Source organism: Chinchilla lanigera, unplaced genomic scaffold (genome assembly GCF_000276665.1).
Source record: "Chinchilla lanigera isolate Chin_1 unplaced genomic scaffold, ChiLan1.0 scaffold00039, whole genome shotgun sequence".
Classification (NCBI taxonomy): Eukaryota; Metazoa; Chordata; class Mammalia; order Rodentia; family Chinchillidae; genus Chinchilla; species Chinchilla lanigera.
Window position 1 is genome coordinate 14,181,350 of NW_004955440.1, and position 9,692 is coordinate 14,191,041.

The 9,692-nt window shown below is 35.5% G+C and overlaps 1 long non-coding RNA gene across 2 annotated transcripts in view; it reads left to right on the top strand.

The window, feature by feature from the left end:
• Positions 1–9,025, top strand: part of LOC106149225 — a 182,764-nt gene extending 173,739 nt beyond the window's left edge. Inside the window, exon 3 of one of the 2 annotated variants that reach the window (XR_001235257.1) lies at positions 8,887–9,025. This is a non-coding gene — a long non-coding RNA (uncharacterized LOC106149225). The remainder of the gene's footprint in view (positions 1–8,886) is intronic. The other variant, XR_001235258.1, reaches the window with a different exon arrangement.
• The last annotated feature ends 667 nt before the right edge of the window (positions 9,026–9,692 follow it).

A 9,692-nucleotide genomic window follows, 5' to 3' on the forward strand; every position in this document is an offset into this window, starting at 1 on the left:
CCCCCAGCTGAGTCACTTCATTAAACTTGTAAACTTCTCACGTTGGCACAGGGTATCAACCATTGCAGTGACACAGCAGCAGCACACACAGTATATTTTTTTTGACACCTGGTGAAAACACCAAAAAGGATTTCTCCAACTGCTTCCAGAAGTGACAACAATAATGGGGTAAATGTATTCAGAGGTAAAGGGAGTAAAGTGTGTAATGCATTATCTTATTTTTATTTTATATTAGTAAATGTTTGCAATACTTAATTATGCACCCTTGCATGCCTGGTGTGTTGGTACCTATACATTTCACATCTTAGCCCTTTTTATTTCCCCTCCTGCTTCCCTCCCTTCTCAAGCTCTTGATCCTTTGCAATCTGCAGAAGTTCTAGTTCCCTGTTTCCTATTATATATCTTTTTCTTGGCTCTGTTAGCTATTTATACTTTGAGTTTCTTATATAAGAGAAACCATGTGATAGTTAGCTTTCTTTTTGTGACATTTTTTACTTGGCTTTATGGCCATTTTCCTACAAATGACTCAAATTCTCTTTATGGCTGAGTAATACTCCATTGTGTATATATACATTTTCTATATTTATTCATCTGTACCTGGAAGCATTTGTACCTCTTCTGGGAAGTACAGTATCTATTCACGTCAATAGCCCATGTTTTGACTAAGTCCTTTATTTGGGTATTTTTTTTTTAGTTCTTTACATATTCTAAATATTAGTCCTCTGTCTGAGGAATAGCTGACAGAAAAATTTTCCCATTCTATAGGTTATCCCTTCACTCTGTTGGTTCTTTCCTTTCTTGTATAGAAGGTTTTTAATTTGATGTGATGCCAGTTTTTGATTCTTAATGTTATTTCTTATGCAGTTGGAGTTCTGTCCCTCCCTCTGCCTAGGTCTTCAAATATGTTGCCTTTTAGATGACTGTAGGTTGTTCTAACACCTATATCTTTGATCCATTTTTCAGTACGTGGTAGGCGATGTGGGTCTGGATGCATTCTTCTTGTGAATAGCCAGTTTTCCCAACACCGTTTGTTAGAGACACTGTGTTTCTCTGTGCACATGCTTTTGGCTCCTTTGCCAAAGATCAGAAGGCTGAATGTGCCTCGGCTTATTTCTGTATTCTCTCCTCCGTCCCACTGATCTACATGTCTATTTTTGTGCCAGTACCAGAGTGTTTTTATTAATATAGCTTTACTATAAAGTGATATCCAGGGTTGCAATACTTGCTGCTTTGCTCTTGTTGCCTAGGATTGGTTTTGCTAGTCTGGGTTTCTCCTTTCCACATGTGAATTTCAGGATTGTTTCCTCTAGCTCTGTGAAGAATGGTGTTGATACTTCCACTGAAATTGCATTAAGTTTGTATATCAGTTTTGGAAGCATGGACATTTTGACAACATTGGTTTTGGCTATCCAGGAATAGGGGATGTCCTTCCATTTTCTGATGTCCTCATCAATTTCTTTCTTCATAGTACCATAATATTCATTATAGAGGTCTTTCACTTCTTTGTCTGGGTTTATTTCTAAGTGTTTATTTTTTTCCAAGCTATTGTGCAGGGTATTATTTTCCTAATTTCATTCTCAGTGGGTTCCTTATTGATATACAGGAACACCATTCTTACATGTTTGTTTTGTATTCCGCTACTTTGCTGAATTTATTAGTTGTAGAAGTGTTTTGATGGAGTTTTGAGGGTCTTTTATATGAATGATTATATTATCAGGGTATATGGATACTGTAACATCATTTTCTATATTGTATCCCCTTCATTTCTTTCTCTAAACTGATGGCCTTGGTTGAAATTTCAGATACTAAATTGAAATACTAGAAGGAAAGGTTCAATTTCAGTTTTTTCCCTTTTAGTGTGATGTGGGCAGTGAGGTTGTCATAGATTGCTCTTATCACTTTGAGAGAAGGCCATTCGATACCTATTTCTTTGGAGTTTTATCATGAATTGGTGTTAGACTTTGTCGCAGACTTTTTCCTGTATCTTGAAATGATTATGTGATTTTTGTCCTTGTTTATGTTTATGTGATACATTACATCTGTGATTTCACAAATGTTAAATCACCATTGCATCCCCAGGGTGAAACCAACCTGGTCGTGATGTATGATCTTTTAATGATGTATTGCATTCTATTTGCCAGAATTTTGTTGAGAATATTTGCATCTATGATCTTTAAGAAGACTAGACTGAGCTCTTCTTTTTTGTTGTCTTTATCTGGTTTTACTATCAGAGTAATGCTATCTTCCAAAATGAGTTGGCAGTACTATTTCCCTTTCACTTTCATCGAAGAGAAATGGTGTACGATCTTCCCTGAAGTTTTGCTTGAATTCTGCAGTGAATATATCAGGTCTTGGGCTTTTGTTTGTTGGTAGGGTTTTTTTTTTAACTACCTTTATTTCATTGCCATTGAATGATCTATTGAGAATATTTTATCTTCTTGGTTCAGCTTTGGTGATTCATATATGCCTAGGAAGTATTCCATTTTGTTTATGTTCTCCAATCTATTAGAATATGAATTTTTGAAGTAGTTTCTTAAAATTTGTATTTCAGTGTTGTCAGTTGTGATTTTGACTTATTCATTTCTAATTGTGTATCCTTTCAGATCTAACTCTTCCACTCATTGATATTGTATTTTTTAAATCTCTTTTTCTTAACTATTCATTTCTCTGCTCTGATCTATACAGTTTGTTTCCTTCTATTAATTTTAAGATTTGGATTGCTCTTACTTTTCTAGGAAATTAAGTTGTATCATTACGTTATTTATTTAAAATTGCTGAATTCTTTTAATGTGTGCATTCACAACTATAAACTTTGCTCTTAAAACTGTTTTCATTGTGTCCTAAAGTTTTGGAATATTGTTCTTCCAGATCATTTGATTCTAGGAACTGTTTCATTTACTCACTGATTTCTTCTCTGATCCATCAATTATTCAGTAATGTATTGCTTAAGCTCAATCTTATTTATGTAACTTATTTAGTTTCTCTGCTGTTGATTTCTAGCGTCGTTCCACTATGATCTCATAGTGTGCAGGGGATTATGTCAATCATTTTTTATTTATTTAGACATACCTTATCATCTCAGATATACATTGTGGAGAAAGTTTAATATGGTGCTGAAAGAAAATGTGTGTTCTACTGATGTTGGATGAGGTCTCTGTAAATATCTGTTAAGTTCATTTGTTAAACAGTGTGCTTCAACTGGGATATTTCTTTGTTAATTTTTTGTCTGGATGACCTAATTGTGAGAGTTGAGTGTTCAAGTCTCTGCTCTGAATGTAATGGGGTCTGTGTGTCATTTATGGCTAATAGGTTTTGTTGTATGAAGTTGGGTGTAACGCCATTCAATGAATGCATAGGTATATATAAAGTTATTTCTTTCTCTTTAATTATTCCCTTACCAGTATGTAGTGGCCATCTTTGTCTCTTCTGGCCAGTTTTGACTTGAACACTGCTGTGTGTTAAGTAGTCATTCTACCTCCTTCCAAGCTGTAATTCCATGGGGTATCACTTTTCAGCCTTTTACCTTTGGTCTATGAGCTTCTGTCACAGAAATTTTTCAGTTCACTCTTTATTTCTAGGTAAACATTTACTAATCTGTTTTTTGTTCTCTGTGTATCTCTCAGTAAAAGTCATTCCACTGACAATGATTTTAATTCTTATTTCTTTCATCTGATTGATCACAATACCCAGTGGATTCTACCTTGTAAATTTCTCTTGTTTATTCTCCCCTTTCATTTCTCACCAGCAGACACTGAGAGATAGTGTTCTAGATTATGAAACAAGCTTATTTACATCTGTCATCATAGAGTCATAGGCAATACATAAGCAAATAATTGTGGCTGTGTTCCAACTTTACTTATAAATACTGAAATTTGTCTTGTTTTGTTTTATTCTGTTTTGTTTTGTTTTGTTTGGGACAGGGTCTCACTATGTAGTTTAGACTGGTCTTAAACTCACTAGGTAGCCCAGACTGGCCTCAAACTTACAGTCATCATCCTGCCTCAGCCTCATGAGTGCTGGGATTATAGATATCCACCACCATGCCTAGTCACCTACTGAAATTGGAATTACATATAATTTTTAGGTGTCACAAAACTTTTTCCTTCTTCTGGTATCTTTTGAGCCATTTAATGTGAAAATCATTCTTGGTTCACGTACAAAAGCTGGCGGCAGACTGAGTTTGTTTCTTTGGGCTAAAGTTTGCCAACTCCTACTTTAGGTGGTTAAATCTACTGGTTGAGAAAAGTCTGCTTTGGCAATATATTCTTGAATTCCTCCAAAACCACATCTATCATACCATCCAAAGTTCTCAGTGATCTCAACTTATGGCTGATAACAAATGTTAAAAAACATTTCCACACTGCCTGTTGTAAAACTGTACTTGTCACTGTTGTGATGATATAGTGTGATATAATAGGAATGGGTGGATAAGGAAAACAGACCGTAGTCTGGTTCAACCACTTGTCAAGGGCTCGAGTTTCTCAGACCTCCGAGGCTCCTATCTCCTCACCTGCTCATTGTGAAGGGGTGTTAAGAGGCTGTGTAGCTATAATAGTAGGTATGAAGTTATCGCTAAGGTTGCGGTTGGCTTTCACTTTTATTGCCATTGTGGTTGCACTTTATTTTTTAATTAAAAATAATGTACTTTGTTGTGATCAGCTTTCTTCTACTTAACACTATCTTCTCTATTTAACCCTTTGTTTATGGTATACACAAGTAGACGTATCTATGATGCTTACAGATGGGTTTAATTTTGCGAATTGGTTGCACTTTATTATTGCTTTTACATTTGATGTCTGGCCTGGCTGCATGTATTTAGTGATACATTGTTCTTGAAGTCTATGCACAGGTTAAGGCCATGCATATGTTGACGGATCACTGTTGAAGTCTATATGTAGGCTAAGAATTGCACATAAATTTCCCTTAGGCATTTTGCCTTCATTATTCTCACACTTTATACAACTATTTCACAGTAATAGAAGTACCTGGTTTATTACTAGTAATACTATGAATATTCTCATCTTATATTGTATATATACCTTATCACTGCTGTATGAAGCACAGACTTTCTGTATTGTCCTTGCTGTACCCCAGCTTCCAAAACAGTTGGAATTTAACTCTCATAAATAGTTTCTGAGCAAATCAGTGATACAAATAATCCCATGTATTCACTTGACTTGCATATTACAGGGAATATAAAAAGGTCATGATAAGTAAAACGTTTTAAATATATAAATTAAACACAGTATTACAGAGAAAATCTGCTTTAACTTTGCTAAGAACCTCAAAAGACTATGGACCTTATTTTTTGAAAACAAAAAAACTTACTACTATGAAGAGATATACCATAAATAACTCTCAGGTGCAAAAATTAATTTTCTAGGATGTAAAATAAATGCAACCCTTTTTTGAGCTCTATGAAATCCTTTCCTTATACTCTTAAAATGTACAGAAGCACTTGATTTTTAAGCCTATTTTAGTAAACTTTCTTTTGATTGCAACAAGAACAGATTTGAATCAGATTATACAGAAAGAAAGCTTTCTGGTAAACTACTGGCATTCTTGTGGAACTGACGGGTGCGGGGGGCACTGATAGATCTGGAGACATCAGCTTTCTCCAAAGTGAAAGCATTGATGGAAGCTCCCAAGTATTGGGTCCAAACATAAAAACACTATTACAGAAGCCTGATGTCCTGAATCGTAGCTTCATGCCTGAATTGGGGAGCTGGGGCTGGGAGTGGAATCGTAACAGAGCTGTCAGCGTTGAGGGCCACTGTTCAGCATCTAGTTGAGCTGAGAAGCAACCTCATGATACAGCTTTTTATCTACACCTGTAAGTCTGACTCCAGAAAACAATGTGCTTTTTGTAATCTTCCTTAATTTCTCAAGATAAAAATTTCATCCCAAACTGCAAGGGACCTTTGTCCATTGAAAACTACATAGATTTTATTTATGTAATTTAATATTCAACCACTGGCATAGTAATAAACTGTTTAGTATCATGTAATATACAAAGTATAGTGCAGTGGCACTATTTGGTAATAGAGAAATTGAACATATGGGCTCTTGAGCCAGACTTGCATGGGCTTCGTTTCCAGTTCTGTGCGGGGTACCCAATCTCTGCCATGCATTTTCATTGTCTGTAAAAATGGAAGGGTTTCTACAAGATGAACCACCAAAAATCTTGTTGGCATACCACAGGAAATCTTTGCTCTTGCTCGGGCATTTGCCTGTCAGCTGGAGTAGGTCTAGTGCAGGATGGGCTCAGCTGAATTTGGTTTCAGAAGGAGGATAGGGCTAGGTATATACTAATTCCTGTCATCTTCTTTGGACCAAAAGATACCTGAGACTTTTTTTTTTTTTCTCAAATTGGTACAGAACAAGCTCAACTATATAAGCACATCTCAGGGCTTTTCCCCGCTGTGATATCACCTATTATTTTATTGGCCAAAGGAAGTCAAATTGCCAAGACCAAGTTAAAGCATGGAGAGGTGTACATTTTCTGATGGACATTGTAGGTGGAAGAATAGTAACCTAATCTACCACAGGCACAGCGGGTAATACTAGTACCAAATAGAATTGTTGTTATAATATACGTAAATGCCTAAATAGTTGCTGGCACATAGCACATGCTCAATAAATGTTATTTTAGGCATATTTTTATGTAAAATACACAAAATTTCACTGTTGTAAGGCTGTAACATAACAAACACTTGGCAAATATATCCTTTCATTGGAACCAAACATGCATAAGTTTTATTAAAAAGTTAGTCTCTATTGTTTTAATTGTAGAAGCAGTACATAAGATTATATATCTTTCAGACTGATTAACCAACCTCTGAGTGGTCAGATTGGGTATTGCCCACAATTATCTAATTGTTAGAACTCCTACAGATCATCAAATTCTACTCTCTCATTTTATAGGTAATGAATTAAGCCAAATAGTGAGATGTCTAAGTCAAAGAGAGAGTTGGATGAATGGAGAATGGATAGATGAGTGACAGAGAAGTAGCTGAATAGAAAGGAATACAAAGGAGCATACCTAGTTCTCTAGAAGTTTAAAGACCTCTGCAGAACTCTTCACACTCTGTCACACAGCCCCGGGATTGCTTTCTACACTTTTATGTAAATACTCTATTATTTTTTCCTGTCTGTCTGCCTTCCAGTGAACCATAAAAAAGAGTTATAAAAAGCTTTTAAGAGTTTTTTAAAACTGTTTTCCCCTAGCCATTTAAGAACAAATTCAAAGAGATGTCTGTACAATAGGATTTGTTTAAAATGCAAAACTGTGAAACCTGATCCCTACAGAAGTCTTCATCCACTTAAGTCAGTGTTATTGAGTATAGTTATCTGTTAGGATTGGCCTTCAGAACTCAAATTTCTGTTGAGTATATATTCTATGGGTAGATTGCCAATTATCAAATTATCATGTATTACTTTATCTACATTTCCAAAATCGAAAAGCTCTGAAAACCAAAACTTTGCCAAAACTTTGCTTCATAAAGCGCTAGATCCTAGCCCTAATCTTACATCTTACTTACAGTCTATAAGGCTACTTACAATCATTTAAAAAATCCTACTTGGAATAAAAATATGTTAGCTACAGCGATAGTACTATATTTGGTTTTAATGTACTGTCCCAGACTTCCTGGACAGAGGCTGGGAGGATGTTAAATAATTACAGTACGTGAACTGTATAATAACCTTTTAAAGTCAAAAAAAATTAATTCTGAAACCCATCTGGCCTCTAAAGAAACCCTGGAACTACAGAACCTGTAGGAATGATAAGTCCTATGAATGGAAACGAAGCACATATTGATAGAGATGAAGGCCAGTGGGGGGGAGGATAAATGTTGGAGGAGGTCGTTTAGTTAGAACGATGAGGGAAGTCTCTGCTAGCTTCTCATTCAAGAAGCCTGCCATGGGCCGCTTAAGGAAAAAGAGTGTGTAAGGGACAGGGAACAAATGCGGCTAACTGGGGAACTGTTCGGAGTCTGAGGGAAGACCGCATCAAAGCTCTAAACCAAAAGAATGTTTAGCGCATTTGAGGAAGAACATGAAGGGCACTAGGCTGTGATGCCCCAAGCATTGAAGGAGTGATTGGATAGGCTGCCAGCAAGGAACTGGGAGATCAGACGTTTCAGGCAAATATAAAGCCTTTGGCTCTATCATAAATGTTTGGGGGATTTTGACAGTAAAGCACTTTAATCCTACTTTCCTTCTACAGAGCCTCACTTTGTTGCTCCATGAATACTAAACTATCGTTCTTGTGCTGTGTATGTAGTAGGTCATTGCACTAAGAAGAATTAGGGAAAAAATGATCATTAGTCTGCATGAAATTGAGAAATTGAATGGTGACCAGTCATAAAAATGCTTTTTAAAAATAACATCTTAGGTATCCATTAAACAAGTGTTTTGCTGTATACCAGCAATCTAAGTATTAAGGTTTTCATTTCTCCTTCTAAAATTCTCTAGTCTTAGAGAAGTTAGCTTGGTGTTTTAATGCTCTTCCCAGCCCTCCCACTCTGTCCTCAAAGACTCTTCTGTTGAGAGACAGAGGAAAGAACCTCTGAGTTTGGAACAGTAACTGGTTTCTCGGGCTGAGTCTGCCATGAACTCACTATAATATTGGTTGAGTTCCTTGACCTCTCTGGATTTGTTTCCCATAGTGCAAAATATGGAAATTGAACTGCATGATTGGTACAGCTCTTTCTTTTTTAATGTGTTGTCAAAAATATAGTAAGTCATTTGTGTTGGACTTTAACATGTGATTCTAAATGAGATTTCATAAAAGCCTCAAATTTTTTTTAAATAGGAATCGAAGAGAACCTATTGAATAATTGGCTGTCAGTTCAAAACTGGTAAACTATCCTTGTTTCCTTTCAGCAGGACCGAGTAAATACCAGAAACCAACAGCACAGACTATTTTTCATCAGTCCACAGAATCCTAATACTTCTGTAACTCCATCAAACACAGAGGAATGACCGCCTTGGCAGATGGCCACAGAGGATGTCAACAATTTTTTGGAGGCAAGTTATAAAATATTTGTGTCACAAGCCTTCTGTTATTAACTATGTAGAAACAGGTAGAATTATCTTAGGTTCCAAAGAGTAAAATCTCTAGTGAAATCTATAGTTATAGGCATAACTATTTCTATCGTTTTTTTCTTTTTAGCACTGTTGAATGTCAGAAATTACATTAAGATGCTTTGCCCTTTCCTAGAGTATTATACAGAACAAGGCAACATTAAATCTCTAATAAAAATTGAGGATTTAAAAAACAGGAGCTAAGTGAATATAGTTGAAAATAAAAGTTGTTTGTGTCTATGTGCATATCATATAAGTGCAAAATAGTAAATATATTTAGAGAATAAATTATTTTCCATTTATCTTAGCATTATCTGTGCTAAGTGTTTTTGTTGTTTCAATAATTCCAGCATTTTTCCCAGATTTTTTTTAATGAAATCTGTTAATACAGGAGACTCATAAAATATAAGGTTATGAAGCATATAAAAGGTTCTCATCCCAATATTTTGGAACACATTAGATTTCATTGAATTTTTAGTTAAATTCATGGCAGCTACTATTGCTTCTGGAAGAATCATTGGACAAGGGTTATGGACTACAATTTAAATGAATTATAATACCTCTTAAAATGAAAGTTTTCTTAGAAAGAAGTTGGCCATAACTGA